This window comes from Paramormyrops kingsleyae, unplaced genomic scaffold (assembly GCF_048594095.1).
Source record: "Paramormyrops kingsleyae isolate MSU_618 unplaced genomic scaffold, PKINGS_0.4 ups166, whole genome shotgun sequence".
In the NCBI taxonomy this organism is placed as follows: domain Eukaryota; kingdom Metazoa; phylum Chordata; class Actinopteri; order Osteoglossiformes; family Mormyridae; genus Paramormyrops; species Paramormyrops kingsleyae.
This window is the reverse complement of record NW_027326104.1, coordinates 1-24520: the sequence shown is the minus strand read 5'-3', so window position 1 is coordinate 24520 and position 24520 is coordinate 1. Positions and strand designations below refer to the sequence as shown.

Below are 24520 nucleotides of genomic sequence, written 5' to 3'. Positions count from 1 at the left end.
GCAGGTCCGCCAGACAGCGACGCCAGTACAGCTTGATGTCCGCACCAGGCCTTGGCATGGTGAGCGCCCCCTGCAGGTCCGCCAGACAGCGATGCCTGTACAGCTTGAAGTCCGCACCAGGCCTCGGCATGGTGAGCACCCCTTACAGGTCCATCAGACAGCGACGCCAGTACAGCTTGATGTCAGCACTGGGCCTCGGCCTGGTGAGCGCCCCCTACAGGTCCGACAGACAGTGACGCCTGTACAGCTTGATGTCAGCACCAGGCCTCGGCATGGTGAGCGCCCCTCAGGTCTGTCCAGACAGCGACGCCTGTTACAGCTTGATGTCAGCACCAGGCCTCGGCATGGTGAGCGCCCCCTGCAGGTCCGCCAGACAGCGACGCCTGTACAGCTTGATATCAGCACCAGGCCTCGGCATGGTGAGCGCCCCCTACAGGTCTGTCAGACAGCGACGCCAGTACAGCTTGATGTCAGCACCAGGCCTCGGCATGGTGAGCGCCCCCTGCAGGTCCGCCAGACAGCGACGCCTGTACAGCTTGATGTCCGCACCAGGCCTCGGCATGGTGAGCACCCCTTACAGGTGCATCAGACAGCGACGCCAGTACAGCTTGATGTCAGCACTGGGCCTCGGCCTGGTGAGTGCCCCCAACAGGTCCGCAGACAGCGACGCCTGTACAGCTTGATGTCAGCACCAGGCTCGGCATGGTGAGCGCCCCCTGCAGGTCCGCCAGACAGCGACGCCTGTACAGCTTGATGTCAGCACCAGGCCTCGGCATGGTGAGCGCCCCCTACAGGTCCGTCAGACAGCGACGCCTGTTTCTTCCTCCCGCTCCCTTCTGCACAGTGCCCCGACCCCAGACTGGTAGTGGGAGCTGGCTGCGTGGGAGGAGGAGCGTCTTTGTGCGACGTGAAACAAAGAGTCCGTCATGACGAGAGGAGTGGCAGGGAAAAGCGGGCGTCCTGCTCGGCTAACAGCTCCCCGACTGGAATCCCTGCAGGGAGGTGGCGGGACCGCAGCACATGCTCTGCTTCCGCAGCCCGTCATTCCGCACTCGAGTCCAGTTAACTTCCTGGATGCCACGGCTGACAAGAGCCCTAGCTACGTGAGGAACCCGCCTGCCCGTTTCTCTGCACATTACAGTTCCTATCTCCTCTATCTGTTAGTCGCCTGTCTTTGTTTGTGGTCCCGTCCGCCTGTGTCTGTTGTCGTGTTTTCCGTCCATCTGCCTTCTAACTGTCTGTCTCCCTACAGAATTGCCTGTTTTTCCCTCTTCTTCCATCATCCAGATACAAATGACCTGTAGCGAAACTGGAGTGGGAGTGGAGGTGTTCCTCTCTGGCTGTCAGGGCAAGTATTAATCAGTGTAGTTCCTCTCTGCCAAAGTGAATATGGATCAGGATGGTGATTACGTGGGTATCTAGAAAGGTTTATTATTAATAACTTTTCCACTATCGAATAGTGATTTATTTTGGAGGCAATCTATAAATTCATCCATTCATTCATTAAAATCATGGGATGCCACTCAAATAATTTTTTATTGGCACTATTATTTAAGTGATGTAAGTGGTGTGTGACTCAGGGGCTTAGGAGTGCCCATGATCAGAAGGTCATTGGTTTGAGACTGAGTGATGGCAGACTGATGCCATCTTTGGGCCCCTGAGCAAACCTCTAGCTCTAGCTGCACGCTGATTTTGCGATGTGTCTGTGTGGCTCATGGAGGCAAAAAAGACTGTTTCCCCCTAGGGATCAATAAAACATTTTGCTATACTGTCTTCTGATGGGGTGCCAACTTAGCAAACTAATGGCCTCCCCCCATCCACCATCCGCCCAGTGTGAGCTTCGCCCCCGGTGCCCGCTCTGCGAGGGAGATGTAGAGCGCCATCTGAGTCAATGTGAAACTGGGTGGTGAAACTCGCCTAGGGCACCACATGGGCATTGACCGGCAGAGTTTTATGTTACTCATTTCTTAATGAAGAAATATCTATAGTTCTAAAACTAAATTTCCCAGTATTTTCTGTTACAAATTATTGACATGAAACTGAAGATCTGCATAAAAGGTTCAATTAAGGTTCACCTACATAATTATTTGCATTATTTTATTATTAGCATAATAATTCAGTCAATTGGTTTCTGTGGGCAGGTAACATGGTTATATTTTCTTGTAAGTGCTGGGTGTTTCTTGGTGACTAACGTGTTACTATGCGAGTGTCACTGATGGTGAGCGGGGGGTGTTAATTTTGAGCGTGATGGAATTAGTGTGCAGTGCCGAGGAGTCGTTGTGAGCACAGTGAGTGATATCACACTCTGTCACCCACCCGTGTGTGTGTGTGTCTCTCTCTCTCTCTTTCGCAGGCTGTGTGGTGGAGAGTCTTCAGAAGGGTGGCTGCTTTGCTCAGGGGGTTTCCGATGGCTGCACATTCCTCTGCTTCCATCATGCAGTTCTCCACAGGAGGAGAGGGGTGCTCCTGGTTCTTGTTGACCCAGCAAAGGCCCAGCCAGACCCTTCCTCCTTGGTCCTTACAGACTCTATGACCCCCTGTGAAATCATCCTGGCCCATTATCTCATTAACTCTCACGCTACATTGAGACACTATACTACTATGTAGAGTGTGAAGTGTGTGTTATGTACTGTACTATACTATACGGTTAATCATCAAAACACTTATTGTAGTATATATATTGAGTAATAGTTGTACTGACATATACCATGATAGAAACGGATAGAAATAAGCAGCTATGCTGATGAGCTACTTCAGGTTGAGACACATGCAGCCGGAAGACAATCAAACTCCCCTGGAATGATAATGACTGCGAGCCCTTATGTATGTGTGTGTTTGTAATTATTACATTGTAAGGACCACATTTCCCCAAAATGGGATAAAAACTGTAACTTTTTACATTATGGGGACATTGCTTTGGACCCGACAAGGATAACCTCAAACAAAATCTGCGACTGCAATCAAAAAGTTGGTTAAGGTTAGGGCTGGGGTGGGGTTAAGGGTTAAGGTTGTTGTTGTTGGGATATGAATGTAGGGTTATGCCCATAGTAATGAATGGAGACTTCCCATTAAGATATGAATAGGAGCACTGTGCCTGTGTGTACGTGTGTGTGTGCGTGTGCCTGTGTGTACCTCATTTGATTGAGGTAAATATTAAGCAAACAGCAATGGTTTCACAAAAATTACTGTTGGAAACAGTATGGCCACTTGTGATTGCGTTTCTCATTTGTTTATATTTTATAAGCCAAAGACTGGATCGCGGTGTGCTTTTTTAGTCGGATGGCGTTTTGTGTGAGTGAACTATTGCTTGTTTCCATGGGAATAGGATTAAACCAGTTAAGAATATTAAATCGTTGCACTAAAATAAAATATTGTTATGGTTACCAAACATATAAATGATGTATCATCATTACTGGTTGTTTTCATACACTTTGAGTTTAACACAACTGTTTTCCAGAAGAGGGTGTCAAAGCTGTTTTATGTCAGTGCAGTTTTAATTACCGAGATAGCGTATGTTTTCTAAAGGTGGATTTAAGGTTAAGGTTAAGGGTAAAACTGAGAAATTGTGAACCTGGACACAAACCTGATTTTGCCTCCTTCAGAGAGTCCACCCTAATACACCCAAGCTGGAGAATTTAAAACCTTACTTAGAGTGCCCTGCCAAAACTCACAGGATGTGAGAAATCCCGTCCTAAAATTAGATTACTATAAGATCTCAAACTGTTATTCTCTGGTTTTCCATTGATGACCAATCTCCGACTACAGTCTCAATCATCTGTCATGCAACATACTGATATCCATCCATCCATCAACCCTTCCATCCATCCATCTATCCATCCGTCTTCTAGCCGCCTGGATGCCAGTGTTATGCTTAGCCCCGCCCTTCGTATTTTGTCCCATTTTGCCCTCTGGCGGGGTTTGATTTGCCGCACCTGACCCTCGTTATGTTTGCCCAGTGTAATTTGCTCCGCTTGTTTCCCCTGACCAGCTGCCTCTTGTTTGACATACTGAGCCCTCCTGCCCCCCCTACCTGTACGATCTGGAGGAAGGTCTGGACGAGGCTGAGGGCTTCCTCCTCTGGCGAGGGATCTGCTCCTCACCGAGGAGGAGTACGTCTGGGCGGAGGCAACGGAGCAGCTTGAATGCCGCCTCGCCCAGACGGAGGAGGGCGTCTAGGAAGATGAAGACGCCTATTGCCCCCCTCTGCGCTTTGCCCCTCCGCCGAAGTTGCCTGCGCCCCAGAAGCCTGCAGGGCTCTTCGTGGGGTCCACCTCACTCTCTATTGGAGGCGCCCCTCCGCACCTGGAGGACCCGCTCGCGAGGGAGAACCGGGCTATCTGGGCAGAGGAGTATTCAACCCTGAAGGAGCTGTGGTGGAGGTTAGCGGGAGACCCGGCGCTATGCCAGGATCGCGAAGCCTCCCAAACCCTGGACGCCCTGGATGAGGCATTTGCTGCCGGCTCTTTCGCCTGTTCCCGTGCTACCGGCTCATGTTCCCGGTGACGACGCTGCTAACGCGGCCCCGACGGATCCGGGAGAGGACGTGACAGCCCCTCCGGCTATCGTACTGTCGTTTCCTGTTCCCGCTCTGGCGCTTCCTTTTCCCGCTCCGGCACCTCCTGTTCCTGTAAGGGCGCCTCCTGTTCCTGAACCCGTTCCGGCGCTTCTGCCCACTCCTGTGCTGCCGGCATCGCCTGTTCCTGTCCCGCTGCTGGCATCGCCTGTTCCTGTCCCGGCGCCTCCGCCTGTTCCTGTCCCGGTCTCGGCGCCTCCGCCTGTTCCTGTCTCGGTCTCGGCGCCTCCGCCTGTTCCTGTCCCGGTCCCGGCGCCGCCTGAACCTCCTGACTCTGCTCCCTCCTCCTCTGAGGAGGAGGACCTTGCTTGGGACCCCTCTGGGCTGGCCCTGCCGGGCCCTGGGAACTCTGTGGGGGAGGGGACTCCACCACGCCCGCCGAGAGGCAAGACCCGGCGGTGGCCCCGCATCTCCAGATCCCGGAAAGGGCGGGGTCACCTACGTCGGGGCCGGTTCCCGCCCGCCCTGCCCCCTGGCTCGCCCTCGGTTGCCCTGTCGGGGGTTTGTCGGCAGTCGCCTGCGGATCCCCCACCGCTGCCTCCTCCGTCGCCGGTGCTCCGGCCTCCGATGCCTCGTCGGTCGCCTGCGGCACCCCCCCTCCAACCTCCTCGGTCGGCGACGCCTTTGCCGGCTGTGGCTGCGCCATCGCCTGCAGCGGCTGCTCCTCCCTCCTCGCCTTCCGGGGTTCCCCTTTTGTCTCCCTCCTCGTTCCCTTCGCCCGTCCCTCCTTCTCCTCGTCGGCCCTTTGGGTCTCCTTCTGCTCCTGCCTCCCGGTCGCCTGCTGCCCCTGCGGCTGCCGCCCCTCGCTGGGGTGGGCTCCCTCGGGCTCCCCGCTCTACCCTGGCCCCGGGTTGTGTTCCTCCTGGTTTTGTTCCCCCGGTGTCTTCGTTTCGTCCACCTGTCTCTCCCCGGTTTCCTGGTCCCTGTGTGCCTCCTGGTCCCTTTGTGCCTCCTGTTCCTCCTGTCTCCCTGGTTTTGCTGCCCCTGTGTCTGCTCGCCCTGCCTGTTGTGTGTCAGTTGCTGTCTGTCTTGCTCCCGGTCTGCCTGTTTTGTGTTTCTGTCTTGTCTCCGGTGTTCCGTGCTTGATGTGGGTTTTGTCTCCCTCAGGTTGTCCGCTGCCCCGGTCTGCCCGTGTTCTGGTCCCTTGTCCTGGCCCTGTGTCCCTGTCCTATCTCCGGTCCCCTGGGCCCCTCCCTGGGGTTTGCCGCGCCCAGAGGGCGCGCCTTTGGGGGGGGGGCTATGTTACGCTCAGCCCCGCCCTTCGTGTTTTGTCCCCAGTTTTGCCCTCTGGCGGGGCTTGATTTGCCGCACCTGACCCTCGTTGTGTTTGCCCAGTGTAATTTGCTCCGCTTGTTTCCCCTGACCAGCTGCCTCTTGTTTGACCCTTAATGTGCTGCCCTATTTTAGTCTGCCCTAGTCCAGTCTCCCCTGTCGGTCGTTGTCGATGTATACTTGTACTCGCTATCGCGCTTTCTCCCGTTGTCTACCCTGTTTACCCCGAATAAACGCCCTTTTGAAGGGCTCAACCCCACCCTGTTTACCCCGAATAAACGCCCTTTTGAAGGGCTCAACCCACAGCTGCTACTATGGGTCGTTCCTCCGCCGAAAGCGTGACAGCCGGCATCCCAAATTTCTTTTGTATATGCTTTGTTTGTCCAACAGTAATTCAAGAAATAAGCAGTTCAGACCACAAACCAATACTTCACAGGAAAGAAAATATTTATTTTCTGAGTATTAAAAATCAAAGGCACAGGTTTGGTTTCAACATTGATAGGACTCAACTCCCTCCCCCAAACTCCCTGCTCTCCTTATAATACATGGCACTCTGACAGTATTGCTCCCTACATACAATGTCCCTACTGTCCACACCCAAACCTACACCCTCCTACCCAAACCTACACCCTTGATAAAAATCTATCTATTACCTGTCACTATGTACAAAAGCAATGTAAAACATTTCCTTTGGGGAATTTTGATTCAGCCCCCCTTATAATTCATAGTAAATTCAGTGGATTTCCTTAGCCTCCCTAAAGACTTAATGTTTGCTTTAATTTCAATAATGGTATTGAGCTTTGGACCAAATCAAACCACTGTGGGCTTGAGAGTGACATGGCCTCTGCAAAGATCTATGCTTTTTAGTTACCTCTCTGGCTCCAGTTCATCTTGTCGTAGTGATTACCCGTGATTAGGGACTGTACAAGTGCTGCTCTTCAGAGATCGGTACTGCAAACTGACACCCAGATCTGCAAGAATATTCCAGAAAATGGTAGACAAATAGCTCAAGTTAATGTGGCTCACCAAAAGATAAATATCAGGTAATCTCACCATATCTTCTGAGGGGGTATAATTTTAGCACTCAGATCTGAGTGTGCGAACCCCTGCCTCAATAGCTTGGCTCATAATCTCTGTGTCATTTTAGATACAAGCCTCTCATTCAAATATCATATTGATGCAGTATTGGAGGTATGCTTCCTACGGTCGCGAAACATTGCCAAGCTAAGGCGTTTTCTCGCTATTCATAAAACAGAGAAAATAATACATGCTTTTATATACTGTACAGCTGGGCAGATTGCAGTAATGCTCTTCTGTCGGAGAGCACACACTGCACATTTAACACCTTACAGCATATGTAAAATGCAGCCACTAGCATCGTCACTCGGAACAGGTAGTACTGACACATCTGATAGTTCCTTTCACTGGTTTCCCATTAAGTACAGGGCTGACTTCTAAATTCTTTTATTTATATATTAGGCACTCAAAGTTCAAAACACCTGCCTGCTTAACTGAACTTATATTACCAAGCCACAGTGTACTTAGATCACAGAAATCTCCCTGTTATCACACACAGCCAGCTCCTAGGCCTGCAGTCTGACAGTTTATGTACGGTCGTCCAAATTGGTCTCCGTTAAACCTCGACTAGAGACCTATTACTTTAGTCTAGCTAACCCACACCTAAAAACATAACACACTGTAATCCCGGTGTACATGCCCTCATGTACAGCTGCTCTGATCATCATCTGTGGGCAAACGGTTGACTAAGCCACTTTGGGAATTTCGCCCAGGAAGTATTTAGTGGAGTGGTGCCAATAACCCAAAAGGTATTCAGGTTATTAACAGGAGACATGGCTCCACCCAGTAATAATTTTATTAATGATGACTGAAAAAAACTAAATACAGAATAACTAAAAATACTAATACAAACAAAAAAACCATCAATCACAATCCACACACCATCCAGGAGCGGCAAGCACAATATTCAGAGCTACGGCTTGAGAGTCGGTATAGCTGCAGAATAAGTAGGATGGTATCCCATAATAGGGAACCTGCGAATCACAGGTGTACACACATCCACAAAGCGGCAAAGAGCCAAAACCCGTCATTTACAGATGAAGCCAGCACATCAAAAAGGGGATACCACCCCCTGAAGGAACCAGGGCCCCCCATTTAGGGCTCTCGGATGCTGAAAAAGACAAAGAAGGAATGCACACACACACACACACACACACACACAATGTAATATATACATAAGCCACACTCACACACACAGCAGTGTCCCTGCAGCGTGCCTAGAGTATCAGTTACGGTTACAATTCCCCAGTCAAACCACAAACATCAGTTCCCGAGTATCTTAACTCAGGGAAGGGGCAGGCCTACAAATATCCTGCTACTACCAGCTATTAACAACCGTGATCCACGAGATAGTGTAGCCTCTGTCAAAGAATCCACCTGTGACCTGCGACAATAGCAGGAATCAGATAAACCGAAACCTGGGAGCGCTATCGGCATCATCCGTGGCCTTCAGCAACCTCTACCGGGCCTTCAATGCCCGGATACGATAATTAGCTGGGAATTACTGCTGATTTTAAAAAAATGGAACGATACACATCTGAACAGACCAACCGGCAGAGATGACACATCTATTCTGCTACTCCTCTATACTTCTATCCCGTCTGAGCTGGGGTCTGCGTGGAGATGTGGCACCTAGATGGGCTTTTGTTTATTTGGTATCCAGGAACTAATGAAGTGGACTAGGGGACCTGTGTCGTGAAAGCGCTATATAATAATAAATAGAATCGAACTGATGAACAATGACACCCCCACCTGCTCAAAGGTCTGGATCTCCACAAAAGCACGATAGTTTCAGGTATTTACTCTTCTTATCTGAGTCTTCCCTTGTTTCTATTGACATTAATGGAAGCCTGATTGGGTGAAATGACCGTTTATGGAGAATATTGCCTTGGTCAGCCTATTTCCTTTTGTGCAGGAATATCGGTTGCTCCGCTGGGGAATATATCACTATGTGAAATGTAGCTCCTTCCTGCCGTTGGATGTATTTCAGTTTTTTTTCCACATTAATGACCTTTGGGACATTGCCGGAGCATCACAGTAGCTCATTTAAAACAATTCTGCCCAAAAATATTCATTCCCATGATGCGACAAAAGATTAATGTAAAAATTAGAGTCTCAGTTCTGGTGGGGGCTGGGGGTTGCGTCCAGCTGACCTAATGGAAGACTATTCAACGGCATGGAGATTAAGCACATATACTAGTAACCTTTGTTAATTATTAGTTAATGTTCTAGGAATACTGTGCTCTTCTACCCTGGATCAGGCTACCCTGTACTGCAGCAATAAAACAAGCAAGAAAAAACTGCAAAACAAAAAAAATAAAAAAGCAAAACTGAACTAATACCGGCTCTATTGATCTGAAGCCCGCGGCTACAGCTCGTTCTATTAACTGCTCTCCTTACGCCCGCCCTGTTGTGTGCTCCGCCGCTAATACCGCTAACGCCCCGCGGCCGCTGGCGAGGAGCCGCCCCAGCCTGGCGCAGGCAGCCGGCCAAAACGACGAGGAAATATCATCTGGTCACTACATAATAACCATGCAATGATTATCAGCCTCGCCCAGCGGAAAAAACAACCGACGTCAAGGTGGTTTAAAAAGGGCGGTTTTAAAATCCCAGGAATGCTAAACTCCCCTCATGGAAATCTTTCAGCATTAAGAAATTGGCCAATCAACATATTTTTTGAAAGCATATTTTTAAAGCATTGCCGATTCCACGCAAATATTCACATTTACTCGTTTATACGCATGTAAAAAGGCATGGTCTCCTCTTTTTTGGATCATACAGTGAAAAAGGCCAGGATATACATATACCGTGTATCTAAATATCCTCACCGGCGCCCAGCTGCGCTATACTCAGCTCAAAAGGGGCAAAGCCACGTCCACAAAACCCGGCGCAATGCAAGAAAACTTCAAGTTCCTCCTTGTCACATCGCACTCTGTCATGGGAATCATTAAACTGACAGATTTTTTTATGAGCGATTTTTTTTTTTTTAATTCCCAAACAGTCGGCGGATGGGGACCACTGGCACCCAGACAAACTGCTTTTATCATGGGTACAATAGAAAGCTATTTATCTGCAGTGAAGGAGCTCGGCGGCTGCATGCTGATTCTACAGCATAACCCCCAGTTATTTCCTGCCTCTAAAAATGATTACATCTAAGGTCAGTTGCTAGGAGAATAATACCTAGACCACAGAAAGCAATTACTAATAATTTTCTGAGTGGCTTTGGCTTTTGTAGTTAATTTTTCCTACCCGTAGGCGCCAGTTGCACCTCGAGCTCTCTCTATATATATACACATAAAGAATTTAACAAAGGAAAAATATATTAACCCATTAGGATACAAAATAGGCCTACATGTGGTTTCAGCTACAATTAGATTATTTTTTTTAAATGACGTTTTAAATACCAATGTTAAACCAAAGAACTAGTATGTCCATCCGTGCCTGCATGTTTTTGCCACGCTATATGTGCTCTAAGCGCTGGCACAATCCCGAAATGTCGCCACATGCTCCAAGAGTTGCCGACATGACTATGATATGCACATTAACTTTAAGAGGATGTAACCTTGCTGAGGTTCCGTGTTCCCCAGATGTGCCACTCTCCGCTTTAGCCAGTAGGAGGCGCCCCGACCAAATGTTTATTTCCTTTCTTGAGGTTGGGCAGTTGCAGCCCTGCATGTTTTTAGTCAATCCAGTGAATTGACACTTGCTTCATATCCCAGATCCACACTGTAAGAAACAGATGCCAATGAGTACATTTTGAGGGTACATTTGCTGTAACCTCAAGGGTCTGCCAATTGCACCCCAGATGTAGGTAAATGTACCTTTTTAAGGTACAGCAACGGATACGGAGGAACATTTTTTGTGCCACTGGGTGTATAGCAATTTTGTTTGTAAGTTGGGGGAAAAGGCTGTACACCAGGTGATGTTTCATAGGCTACTACTAATAATTAAAACGGATTAAATAGGTTTAAACATGAAATTAAAAACCACTTTCAGCTCTTTGAAGACGTAAATTGCTTACTTACGCTTGTTATATAGTCATATACCTTTGTTTTCCAGCACTGCAGAGTTCTATGTGTATTTCCCCAACCTGAGCTCTTAATTGGTTTTTCCGAATTGTTACGGAGGCCACACCAGGCCAAGGTGGAGGGCGTTCCTGCCTCTGCCCTGTGCTCCCAGATCAGCCTCCCAATCTACTGTTTAAAATGTAAATTTGCTGCAAATGAAGTGCTTTCTAAAGCTTGTGAAGTTGAGGTCTAGAGCTTTGATAATAAGAATTATGTAATGATGGTGATGATGATGATTTGAGTCTGTATTTCATCTCTAATGTTAATGTTGTCTCTACCGCACGATGAATGGCTTTCCGTGTTGGGGATTAAAACGTGTATTATATCGTGCATCCATTTTGCAGACCACAAATCAACGTGAGCAGCGCGCATGCAAATATAATAAAAACATGCAAAATAGGTCGAGATTGCTCATAATGACTTGTTATACAACTGTGAGACTGGGTCTCCGGAGCCACCCTCTCGCATCATTTTCACAGCTCACCTTTCGGAACCCTGTTCTAAAAACCACCCCATTCGGTCTCCGCGTAGGACTGAGATTATAGGGACCGGCTGAGCTGGGGGTTTGAGGAGAATGGGCGGGGCTAAGGGAGCGGTCCTGGAGGGTTATCTGTCGGCGACTAATTCCCTCCGCCTCCAGTCAAGGCGATCCCTCCGGTCGCTGATCGCTCGGCGGGACCCCCGGCGCAGTGCGTGCGGCGAAGCGGAGCGACTCCGGGATCGCGCCAGGTGGACCGTCCGGAAAGAGCAGGTTGGCCGCTTCCCTGGTGGATGCACAGCCCGTAAGAAGCGCTGCTGTGCGCCTCCACTCTGCCCCTGGCTGTCACATTCGGCTGCTTTTCGGCAGAAGTTGCGGAGCAGCTCCGTGCTCCTAAAACGCGGCATTATGCGCGCGGCGTAATTCAGCTGACCCTTAATTTAAGAGACTCGAATTTTCTAGTTTTATGAAGTCGTCGCGGCTGAGTGGCAGCTGTGTAGTCGCTGTGCAATTTGGAAAATAAGGCGTGTTTTGGAAATATTATGCGTGCGTTATGGTGCTCATGAACTTGATGCATATGATAAACGTGCTTGCGCCAATTTAAATTATAAACATGAAAATGCACCATGTTGGCAAAATAAATAAAAAGCGGCGTCCTCGTTCTTTGCTTTCGTGCTTCTGTAATACTCTGTGATACCTCAGTTCAGCTGAGTTAGGACACCGGACAAACCGGTCTTCCTGACACGCATGACTGAGTTAAAATCAAACGAAGTGCTTGAAATGAAATTTGCTCGCATGCTCACCGTGTAATAATTGGCACTGCTGTAATAGGGGGGGTCTTTCTTTGTGTCCACCAGCTGATAGACGCTTTATATTGGCAGTGGGGCGCATTCCTGTCGCCCCTTCCGTGTGACAGATCGATAGCGATCAGGCGTGAAGCGGCGACATGCCCGCTGCCAGGCGCAGGAGGGGATCGATCTCCGCCGGAGCGCTCCGTACTGTTTGCCGTTTGATGCCGGCGCACCTGCGGCTAAATCTGCCGCACGTCCAGCGGACACATCCCCCCCGGAGACATTACTGTACAGCGGGCTGCCCACTCGCTTCGCACTCGATCGCTTGCTGAATTAACTAAGGTTTTGATGGATACCGTCATGTAACAATGAAACACTGAAAGCACAGCGAAGGCATGTATTTCAATATTTTCTTTTTTTAAACAACAAATTTACGGGTTTTTTTCATATTCTGCTAATAATAATAATAATAATAATAATAACAACAATAATAACTATTATCTGTTGTTCTGTGCACCATAATGGATAGGCTAGCCCATGATTATCCAAATCGATCTCTACAGCTTTCACCACCCCCTCCATACGCGGAGCTGCATTGTCCCCAAAGCACTTTGCCTCTGCTCGCTTTTAGGCTGCACATTAGTTCACCCTTGGCATTTAAACCTCGTGTTTGGCATCGGTCTGGTCACACTGGAGAAAGTACGCGAGTGAGAGTCCGGCTCCTGCGTCCGGCACCGGGGCCCGCGGCTTGCGGCGTCGTATCGCGGAGCGCTGGGGCCGGGCTCGCCTGTCGCCCCACAGGCGGACTGCTGAAGCGCCGCAGATTCATTAATCACCTTTCCTCTTGCCCCGATCTCTCTTTTCAGGACGGCGGACAACTGCTTTTATTTAGCGTGTAAATCGGACTCATCATGTCGGAGTCAGGGGTGACACCCCAGGGTGACAGGGGGCAGGACCACATCGTCAACGCCGACGGACAGCGTCTGTTTTGCCGCTACTGGGTACCGGAGGTACCCCCGAGGTTAGTGAGCACAGATATGAAAGCTGGGTTATGGGTATCAAAGCGTGCCGACAGCTTTATAAAAGCGATCCTTTTAACTGTACCGAAGCTCTGCACCCAACAGCTTGTAGTAATAATGGTTTTACTTCCCAATGTGATAATCGTATTTGTATTCAGGGCGTAAATAAAACCAAACACCCTTTAATTGATTTAGAAAAAGTCCATGACTGAAGTGCCACGATTGAAGTAGCCTGCAATTGATATTACAGATATTTTCTCATTTCAAAGGGCGACTTTACAGATGTTACTTTACTTTATTCTCGCCACATCAATATCTATGCATAAATAAGTCAAATTAAAATGTTGCAGCGTTTGTGTGAGCATGTGGGTGAGTTTTTATGTCAGTCTGGGAAGCCTGGGTGCTCTTTCCCGCTCCCAAATGTTTAATTGAAGGGTGACTGTAAACAGTATGTCCGGCATCGTTTGAGGCACCAGGGCCGGCCGCGGGTCACAGCTGAGACAGGATAAAGCGCAGAGTACTGGCCTCCTGGCTCCTTTGTACCAGACTACAGTCTGGGAGCTCATGGTCAGTGTGCAAATAGGTACTGTGCTAACAGATTCCCAGCAGTTGTGCTGGTAGTCCGCATGCGTAAAGTTGGCATGTTCAGAGTCACTGTAATGTAAACAGCCGGGGCGTTTACAGTAGGGTTTTTTTCCCAGTTCAGCAAAACCACTCTATCCAGGAGTGTGAACTGCTTTATGGGAATTACATAGGCATTCCAAACATGTACGAAGTTATGGACTATATGCCATTACAGTTACGATCAGAAAAAAAGAGCCCAAACAAAGCAGCCTTTGTCCCCCAAGGAGTGACAGAGGTGCAGTGTCTCTGCACTCAGTAGACTTTGCCAGTGGAGCTTAATCTAGAGGAAGCCCCAACAGGGCTCAGTGGAGCATTGGATTCCTGATCTGACTGTGAAGCAGATATGCAGTGTGTCCCACTGGGTGTGTGTTTGGGATGGCCAGTCAGCCAGTGCCTGAGGGAGGGTGTGAGTGAATATGTGAATTATCTAAGCATGTGAATGGGGGGGTGGGTGCGTGTGCCTGACTGATTGTGTGGGCTAGCAAGGGCTGTGTGCGTGTGTCGTTCAGGGGGTGAGTCCAGCATCCCTGTGAGTCAGTGAGTGAGCGTGTGTGTGTAGGGGAGAGGGACGATGCGCGTGTGAGTGTACGTGACAAGGCCACGGACGCCGGGGCTCCGTGCTGCCCCGTAAACATTCCCGCTACACAAAGCCGCGCTCAGAGAAGCCTCATTCAACTCCATTCAGGGCCAGCGAGCCCGCCACAGCGGCCAGGACGTCCTAGCAGCTGAAGAGCGGAGGCCATAGCCGATCGGAACAAAGAGAGACCCCCACCCCCAAACTGCCTGAGGGGAAGACGGCTACATCGCTCTGCATGTTTAACACCCAGGGCTTCAGCGGAGGGAAAGGCCAACATCTTTCACTCGGCGGTATTCATAATCCTCGGTGAAAGCCTTCAAATTGACAGCCAGACACAGGCAGAGATGTATGCCGCTAAATAGGACAGTTTGTCTAACCAGAGTCGTCATGGCAACAAATCACTTCCTGCTGCAGAGCATGTCAAACTGTTTTCGTGATGAGTGCATGTGCGCGACTGTGCACGACTGTGCGCGACTGCACACATCTGTTCTTTTTTTTGATTTTATTTTTTATTGTTTTCTCTGTTTGCGCTCAGAGGGGAAGCCAGCTGTTTTTGATAGTCGCGGACACGCCGAAGGTTTATTTTCTTATTTCGGACGTGTTAAGAGAATGACCTAATCGTCTTTCTTAGTTTGCGGATTGGCTCGGCCTGCCAGCGATTTACCAGCCTGCGTGGGTCATGGCGGCGCGGGTGAGGGACTGAGGGAGTGAGAGATGAGAGAGCACAAGTGTGCCTGTGGGTGGAGTTCCTGTAAATGGTTTTCAACAGTGTGCTTGATTGTGTTCCGCGGACTGATTCTGCTCTGACTCCATTAACCCTCACCCTGCCAGAATGCCCGTCTCTGCCGAGATCTGAGCGCTTACGGGATCCCGGTCGGGTGTGATGGCGTCGATTGTGGCATCCAGGGCCTTGTCTCACACAAATACTGGCAACACTTCCACACACCCTGGCCAACCCACCAATACACGGGGAGCAGATAGGTGGGCGATTGCCAGCACCAGTGCAAGCCCATGGGAAGCCCAGGCGAGCTACACTGCCTGCACCCCCCTTTCGCGACAAAGTGACATTGGCTCAGGAGACGGCATACTAGGTGGCTGTCGCCTAATGAGGTGCCTGGCACCAGCGATTGTAAGACAAGATAGGATACAGACCGACAAACATAAAGTGCAAATACTGATTAAGTAAATCAAAAGGAGCATAGTACAAAAAAAGGATGTATATCCTGAAAGATGCCCTATTAAGGAAATTTATATAAATAGAAATAAGTAAGTCATGGTATTTGTGCAGTTAAAAAACAGATGGCAGCGGACATGACTGTGTGTTGATATACAGTGTATACAGTGTATGTGCAGGTGTGACCGCATGCAAACATATGTATAAATGCGTCTTTTCTTCTCTTTTCCAGGGGCCTGCTGTTTGTGGCCCATGGAGTAGGAGAGCACTGCGGGAGGTACAGCTCCTTGGCTCAGAGCCTCAGCCAACGGGGGTTGATGGTCTTCGCACATGACCACGGTGACTGACCTCACTTCCTGTCAGTCACGTCTGGTTTACGCAGTCTGCGGTATTAGCACAAGTACTGTGCTTGTTTGAAAGTAGGGCAGCTGGAGCTGAGTTTACCAAGTTATAAATAGTATGTCTGGATCTATGGGAGTTTAATGAAATAAACAGACAGGCAGACAAGTAGACAGACAAACAGACACATAGACAGACAGGTAGACGGACAAATAGTCAGGAAGACAAACAGGCAGATAAGTAGACAGACAGACAGGCAGACAAGTAGACAGACAGACAGGCAGACATACAGAGAGTCAGGAAGACAGACAGGCAGACAAGTAGACAGACAGACAGGCAGGTATACAGATAGTCAGGAAGACAGACAGGCAGGCAAGTAGACAGACAGACAGGCAGACGTACAGATAGTCAGGAAGACAGACAGGCAGACAAGTAGACAGACAGACATACAGATAGTCAGGAAGACAGACAGGCAGACAAGTAGACAGACAGACAGGCAGGCATACAGATAGTCAGGAAGACAGACAGGCAGACAAGTAGACAGACAGACAGGCAGACATACAGATAGTCAGGAAGACAGACAGGCAGACAAGTAGACAGACAGACAGGCTGACATACAGATAGTCAGGAAGACAGACAGGCAGGCAAGTGCATAATCAGCCAAACAAGTAGACAGACAGACAGACAGACATGCAGATAGAGAGGCAGACAGACAGAAACACATAAACACATGCCTGTAATGAATTAACACTGTGTGTAGAAGTACAACATAATACTTTGTTTTAGTTGTTTTCTGTATCTTTTTTACAGAATAAAAATGTATCTCTTCTCTTGTTATCCACCCTCTTCCTCTTCTCCTTTTTCATCCCACTCTCTGCCTTCCTCACATCCTTTCTGTCTCAACCTCTATTCTTCTCCTCTTTCCCCCATTTCCTTCCTTCCCTCACTTACCCCCGCCCCCCCAATCTTCCTTTCTGGTCTTCCTTCACCCATCCTCTCTCAATCCCCCTCCATCTGTCTATCTTTTCTCTCCTTCGCTCTCAGTGGGCCACGGCCTCAGTGAAGGGGAGAGGATGGTGGTCCGGGACTTCAAGGTGTTTGTCAGGGACTCCCTGCAGCACGTGGATCTCATGAGGGAGCGGTGCCCAGGCCTGCCCCTGTTTATCCTGGGCCACTCGATGGTGAGTGCAGACGCCCCACCTGCTGAATTAGGCATGCGCTCACATTGCTCACTCTCTTCCCCGGATCAAATTAGTGATACTATCATATTGCAGCGCAGCATGGTGAAGTTACTAACGGCATGTGTGGTTTGTTTGTGTGGTGGTAGGACATACATTTATTCAGTGGATCCTCTTGTTCAAAGCTGCATACAAGTGAGGGGAGCTTTGGGGCAGAGAGCAGAATCAGCCAGCATCCCAGGAGCAGTTGCAGTTAAGGGCCTTGCTTAAGTACTCAACAGTGATACAATTACTTTTGCAATTACAATTACAATTACAATTACTTCGATAATTACAGGATTTGAACTCATAACCTTTTTGTCTTACTAAGCTACACGCTATACTGGTACAGTTTATAGCATACATAATAGAGTGAAAAAATATACAGAATTCCCCATAACCTTGACCGGGATAGATGGTTGAAAGATAGCTACACTGTTTGTATTACTGTTGTAAATCTAGCAGTAACTTTAATGCTTTGATGATTTGAGCCGTTCTTACCAGCCCTGTGGATTCTCAGAACCTTCAGAATCTATCCTGAGACTAACAGATGGGGGCTCTGCTTCAGATTATATTCAGGAGCCGCCATGTCTGGATCAGACCCCACAGCTCAGGAGACACGCTGTCCCTGTTTCATATTTTTTTTTTCCGTTTTACTCTTTCAGCTATTACTATTTTTATTGTAGCGGAGTTGACCAACTTTCAATTCACTGCAGGTTGTAATCTGACTGTACACCTCGCAGGTGACAAATAAAAATGTAAAGACGTGGGTAATATCCATTTGCCTGAGAATAAAACCCGGCTTATTTCTGTAATCGCTGTATCTGTGGGTGGAGGCACATTTGTAGAACGTGTTTGCCTCTCAGCTATGGGACAAATGCGAGTCTTGTGTTATTTTTCATTCTGTCGTTCTTCTTCATCTTCAATGTAAAACAGTATTAGCTTAGTAGTGAATTTATGGTTTAGGCCAAGCTATTTCATTGGTAATCATAGTTCGTTACCGTTATCGATGTCACCAGTGACTTGCTAAGGTCGTCATAATTAATGATCATAATAATGAGCTACAAGCTGTACAAGCGGTAATGATTTTTCCACCACATCATACTGGATTACCATTTTGAAGGTGGATGGATGAATTTGTAACATTTCAAAAAGCATAATATTTCTCTCATTTGGTCCTAAATGGTAGTTATGGCAAGCTTTTATGTTAAAGTGCCACGAGGATTATATTACTTACCTGTAGCATTATTGGTCGTTATTTGACGTGTGTAATGTGACACTGTGGTTCTCTGTTGCAGGGTGGGGCCATTTCTATCCTCAGTGCGTGTGAGAGACCCAGTGACTTTGCTGGAGTAGTACTTATTTCGCCCATGGTACAGCTCAACCCGGAATCTGCGTCGCCATTTAAGGTGAGGACGGGTGCTCCTGGAATTGCAAAAGGTTACACCCCGCATGGGGCTGTCCCTGAGCAACAGAGCACCTCACAGAAGACGTGTGTACTTCAGTGGAGAACATACTTTTTCTTCATATGGAGGCTATGATGTTGCACATGTAAAAATTTAATTTCTATAGTTTAACAAAGTGGTAGAATACCATATTTTACATTGTTTCCTACTGCAGTTCTATATATAATAAACACTTTTGCATGTCACACTTTACTTGGTTTTATGGCAGGTGTTTATGGCAAAGCTCCTGAACCATGTGCTGCCAAGCCTAAGTCTGGGTTCGATTGACTCCAAGTGGATCTCTCGAGACCAGAAAGAAGTAAGGCTTGAGGATTACTTGTCACAAAGTCCATGTCGTGTATCCGTAGGGTTCAGGACTAACATGTGCAGTGTAGCTCAAACAGTATGCAGTGTAGATCAGTACTGAGCATGTATGGTGCAGCTTGTATAGTAAGCAGTGTGGATCTGTAATGAACATGTGCAGTACCACTTGTATAGCATGCAGTGTGGGTCAGTAACGAGCATGTGCAGTGTAGCTCATACAGCATGCAGTGTGGGTCAGTAATGAGCATGTGCAGTGCACCTCATACAGCATGCAGTGTGGGTCAGTAATGAACATGTGCAGTGCAGCTCATACAGCATGCAGTGTGGGTCAGTAATGAGCATGTGCAGTGCACCTCATACAGCATGCAGTGTGGGTCAGTAATGAACATGTGCAGTGCAGCTCATACAGCATGCAGTGTGGGTCAGTAATGAGCATGTGCAGTGCACCTCATACAGCATGCAGTGTGGGTCAGTAATGAACATGTGCAGTGCAGCTCATACATCATGCAGTGTGGGTCAGTAATGAGCATGTGCAGTGCACCGCACACAGCATGCAGTGTGGGTCAGTAATGAGCATGTGCAGTGCACCGCACACAGCATGCAGTGTTGGTCAGTAATGAGCATGTGCGAGTGTGGGTCAGCAGTGTCTGTCTCGCCCTGTAGGTGGAGTCGTATGACACAGACAAGCTGAACTACCACGGCGGTCTGAGTGTTGCGTTTGCTATGCAGCTGGTGGGGGCCGCCCGGCTGGTCGAGAGGGCGATCCCCACTGTGACCTGGCCCTTTCTGCTCCTCCACGGTGATGCGGACAAGCTGTGTAACATCAGCGGCTCCTACATGATGCTGGAGAAAGCCCAGAGCGCAGACAAGCAGCTGAAGGTAGTGTGTAACTACCTGAACCACAGGCACGCAGAAACACACGCACCCATGCCAACTCCAAAAGGCAGCACAAGATTTCTCCTGTGACATGCCACTGCACTCTTACCCTTGGCAAACCCCGGTGACTGCGTGGGTGTGTGTGTCTCTGTATTTGCCTTTTCTGGTGACACATTGCCATGGCAGCAGGTTCTGTTGGCAGTGGCTAACAGTGGCTGGCAGTTGAATTGAATTGTCAGTTAACTGTTGTTTTGGGTGGGTGTTTTTTTCTGAGCTGGCCGGTGCGCATGTGTAAATACACCCTGCCTATGGAAGGTTTTAGAGCCTTTTGTCCCTATGTTTATGATGTAATTTTGTTTTTCTAACAGTTGTACGATAATAAGTCCACCCAGTGTGAGTATGGAATGAGATTGTGCTTCATTCCTTTTTAAATTCTTTTCCACCGTACCTGTTCCTCAGGGTAACATTCTTTCTTCTCATTGTTAGATTAACTATGCAGTCTTGGCGCATAACTTTGTCCTTAGCCCTTGCTGTTTGTTTTTGCTGGGGATATCAGTGGCAGACGTGCAGATTTACAACGATTACTGTAAAGGCCATTTGCTGCACAAGTACCATCAGGTTCTTTGACCTACCTCTTCTAAGTTCAGTCCTCAATCATTCACAAGAGTCACTGGTTGGTTGGTTTCCAAGTAAATGGAAGTCACTGACAAAGTCTTCAACCTTCCTACAGAAGGATTGTTTGGTGTGACACGTTTAGAGCTGACTCCAAGTTTGGCCGGGCACTCGCGTTAAATCCACGTGTCCACGTGTTTTTATTAGCTAGGAAAACAAAGAGAAAGTGCGGTATGGAGGTGGCCGTCTGTCTGCGTTTCTGGCCGTGCCCACATTCTGTTGTCCCATCAAACACGCAGGCCCTGCCGTCGAGGGCTGTCCTTGCGAGACAGAAACCGGAATCGGGCCCTGCTCGATGTTTGAATTCCCCAGGGGACTCAGACTTCAAAAGACTGTCTGGAATTTTTTAATAGCTGTATAGGAATTAGGGACGGACCCTCATGGTGATTAGTGTTTATTGACCCCAGTTCTGTACGCTGGTGCTTATTGTTATTACACTTGTGTCAGCATCTTCATGGGTTTGACTTCTTTCGTTTGGACAGTGTTTTTATGTGTTCTTTTCATGTGCACTAACATTTGTCTCTTTACTGCTGGGTATTTAAAAGAGTAGCTTCAGTATTTATAAACTAACAAGGTACATTTAAAAGTATGTTTACCAGGACAGTTTGTGCCAGTAGATTGCAGTGTGCACCTGTACAGTGTTTGGCAATGTTTGCTTGAGAACTGACAGTTTCCACATTAGGATTTTCAAAGCACAGCATTCAAATGAAAAGCTAAACTCTTCCACTGTCGCTCACAATAAAACGTATTACACTGAAAAAATGCTAAATGTTCGGGAAAAAAGTGTGAACACTTCATAAACAGTTAAGAGTTGTGTAATGTAATCATACATTTGTACCAAGTCTGGCTGTCAGATTTAGAATACCAATGTCTGTGTTTATACTGAGCAGCCTTAAGAGTGTACTTGTATTAAACCATGACAGTGCTTTAAATATCAGCTTCTTACAACTATATTTGCATCAAAGAGCTGCATTAAATTTTATTTAAGAATTATTTGGAAGTCCTTGCTGTAACTGTGGCCTAGCTAACTGGTTAGTTAGTTAGCTACTTACTAACACTTACTACAGGAACTTTCTTGCCTCTTGGCCAGTTCATGGTCAGTAAAGTAGGATACAGCCTCATCCACACAGTCACAGGAAATAATAGTTCATCAAATAGAAATATCATTTTCAGTCAATTTCCCTTACATTCAGGGATTATTTAAAGAAATTTCCAAACGCTTCAGAGACATTAGATGTCCTCAAGATACATGATTTATACCAAAAGGTTTCTCTTTTCCAATAGAAAAAGTTTGTAGTCGTGAAACCTGGTTTTAATTGAAGTAACGTGCTGTCAAATGAGCACAGAGTGAAATCTTTCCTAGTACTAAATGCTGAATTCTCTAACATTACATGCCCACCCTCCCCCATGACCCTAAACAAGGAAAAAATTAGATGGATTTAAATTATATAACATTATATATAAATCAGATCAATTCTAAGCTTTCATTTCTAACATTGCTAATTCGCCTTATTCTTTCTATATACAGGGTATTTTTATATGCACTCCTTCATCTACCTTAGACGGCTCTTTCCATGTTGTCTGTTAAAATAGTACAATATTAACTTTTTGGGCTGCTTTCCCAGACAAGGATTAAGCCTAGTCCTGGACTAAACATGGAGAATCCCCATACAAAATGCCAGTTTAGTCCACGACTAGGCTTTATCTCCGTCTGGGAACCGGCCTTTGTGTCTGTCTGTGCTAACCCTGCTTCACTTGTAGTAAGCGGCAGTGTGATCAGGATTGCAGCCTTGCATCCTCGCTGTGCCCACATGAGTATGGGTTCGCAGCCTTGCATCCCCGCGTGCCCGCATGTGTATGGGTTCGCATCCCGCTGTGCCCGCATGTGTATGGGTTCTCACTGGTTTGTGTGCCCCTCACCCCCTCAGGTCTATGAAGGTGCTTACCATGCGCTTCACCGCGAGCTCCCGGAGACGAGAGATGCCGTGCTGAGGGACATCGGCGAGTGGGTCGGGGGAGGATCCCAGACCAGGCTGCGTCCGGCTCCTAAGCCCCTCATGCACCCCCTCCTCCCCCCACCCCAGTTTGTGTTCGTCCTGCTGCTCCACCATTGAAACACCCTCCACACAATCTGTGCCCCCCTCCCCCCCCCACGCCACGGTGGGCGCAGGCTGGTTGTCACCACTAATAGTCCTGGCCACCAAGTTGTGTGATTACTCAGTACTTCCGAGGGCACACATTAGCCAGTTTATCGTTCCTTAACGATCCCGCACGACTGGTGACTGAAAGGTTTACGTGAATGCGACAGGATTTGCCTGTATGTGGCGTGAATGTCATTTTCCATTAGAATATCAACCACGTAAGAGGCATTATTCACTGCAAACTGATTTATCATAACCAAAAGGTGTAGGGTGTTTTTTAAAATAAATTTTAATTGTAGCAACATAATAATGACATCATGCGTTCAGACGTATTACCCGCCATGTAATCATTTCGCTTGCACACAGAATCCGTACTCAGTCATCGTTCGGAAACTGCTGTTCTTACCAACTACCATTATCAATAAATAACTGAAACACAAACCACAGAAACCTCTAGAGTAGCTGACTTAGAAAAAATATCATATGGTAACAACCTGACAGAATGAAAATCCCAGAACCACCCACACTAACATCCTGCATTTATAATGTTTGTATTTTCATGATTTCGAAGACCTATTTGTTTTAAATATTTATTATATTAACAAAATGTATGTATAGTACTTGTATTTAAATGATTTAACCATTTGTATTTTAAAACATAAAATAAATCTGTATATTTTGAAAAAAAAAACTGGCCCAGAATGTTGTCTCTGGCACCTGCTGAGTAACATATGCATTCAAAGAATTTAAAGGAAACTTCTGTTTTATTTTTGGATTTTTCATTTTAGTAAAATTTGTGCAATTGTAATTGTGCTTAGTTCCATAGCCTCAGACATCCAAAACAGGGGACTCAGTTCCTATCCCAGGCTCTCTGTTTGTGGAGTTTCCACAATATCTTGAAACTGGGCCTTCACTGGAAGCTCAGCCTGGCTACAATTATGCCTAGTCAACTCCCTGACAGCAGTAAGTTTGTGATGTGCTATTTGCCTCACTTGTATATTGCTTTGTACAACGTACACATTTGTGCTGGTTCCTCTCACAGAGTTAGGAGAATCACCATTAGGGTGTGAGTATGAGCCCGCGATAAGCAGGCTGCCTATTCAGGGCGTCCCCTGCCTCGTACCCTGAGCTGTCTGGGACAGCCCCCAGGCTCACTGCGACCCTGCACTGGATAAATAGTTATGGAGAGAGGTAAGTATGTTAGTGCTTTACTTAACTAAATTTAGGTTTTGGCCTAAGCATAGGAATCACAGAGACCACACACAGAGGATTGGGTTTGTGTGCCAAAGGTCAAAGGCCATTATTTTGGCCCCATTAATAGCTCATTATCTGTGTTACTTTGTGTCTTTCAGCAAAATCAGGCAGCAAGTTAAACAGGTCCTTCAAAAAAAGAAGAAAAAAAAAACATGTTTATTTTAAAGATCAAAATGTATTACAATCCGGAATCAGTCCCTCTGGTACCACATTCATTAGTCTGGGGCTTCATAAACTGTGTCTAATTGTACAGAGTGAACAATGAAACACTGTAAGCAGATAATAATGACTGTCAACAATCCTAACTATAAAGCTAACATCAAAATAGTTTTTTTTGTTTATTGCTACATTCCACTAGAATTATACCTATGATTTTAATTCAATAGAATCAGAAAATAGTAATTAGTTAACATGTAATATAAGATGAGAGCGGTTATGTCAGGGTGGCTGGGGCCAGTCTAACATATCGATCCTAGTAGTAAATGTAGCGATGTACATGTAAAAAGTAAAGTAAATGTAAAAAAAGTAAAGTAAAAGTAAAAAGTAAATGTAGTTAGCGATGGATCCCTAAAATTAAACTACAGAGACTCGCCATAGAAA

The 24520-nt window shown here is 47.3% G+C and overlaps 1 pseudogene; it reads left to right on the top strand.

Annotated features, from left to right (window-relative positions):
* Positions 1–13169: 13169 nt before the first annotated feature.
* Positions 13170–22575, top strand: LOC140587210 (monoglyceride lipase-like; annotated as a pseudogene).
* Positions 22576–24520: the final 1945 nt, after the last annotated feature.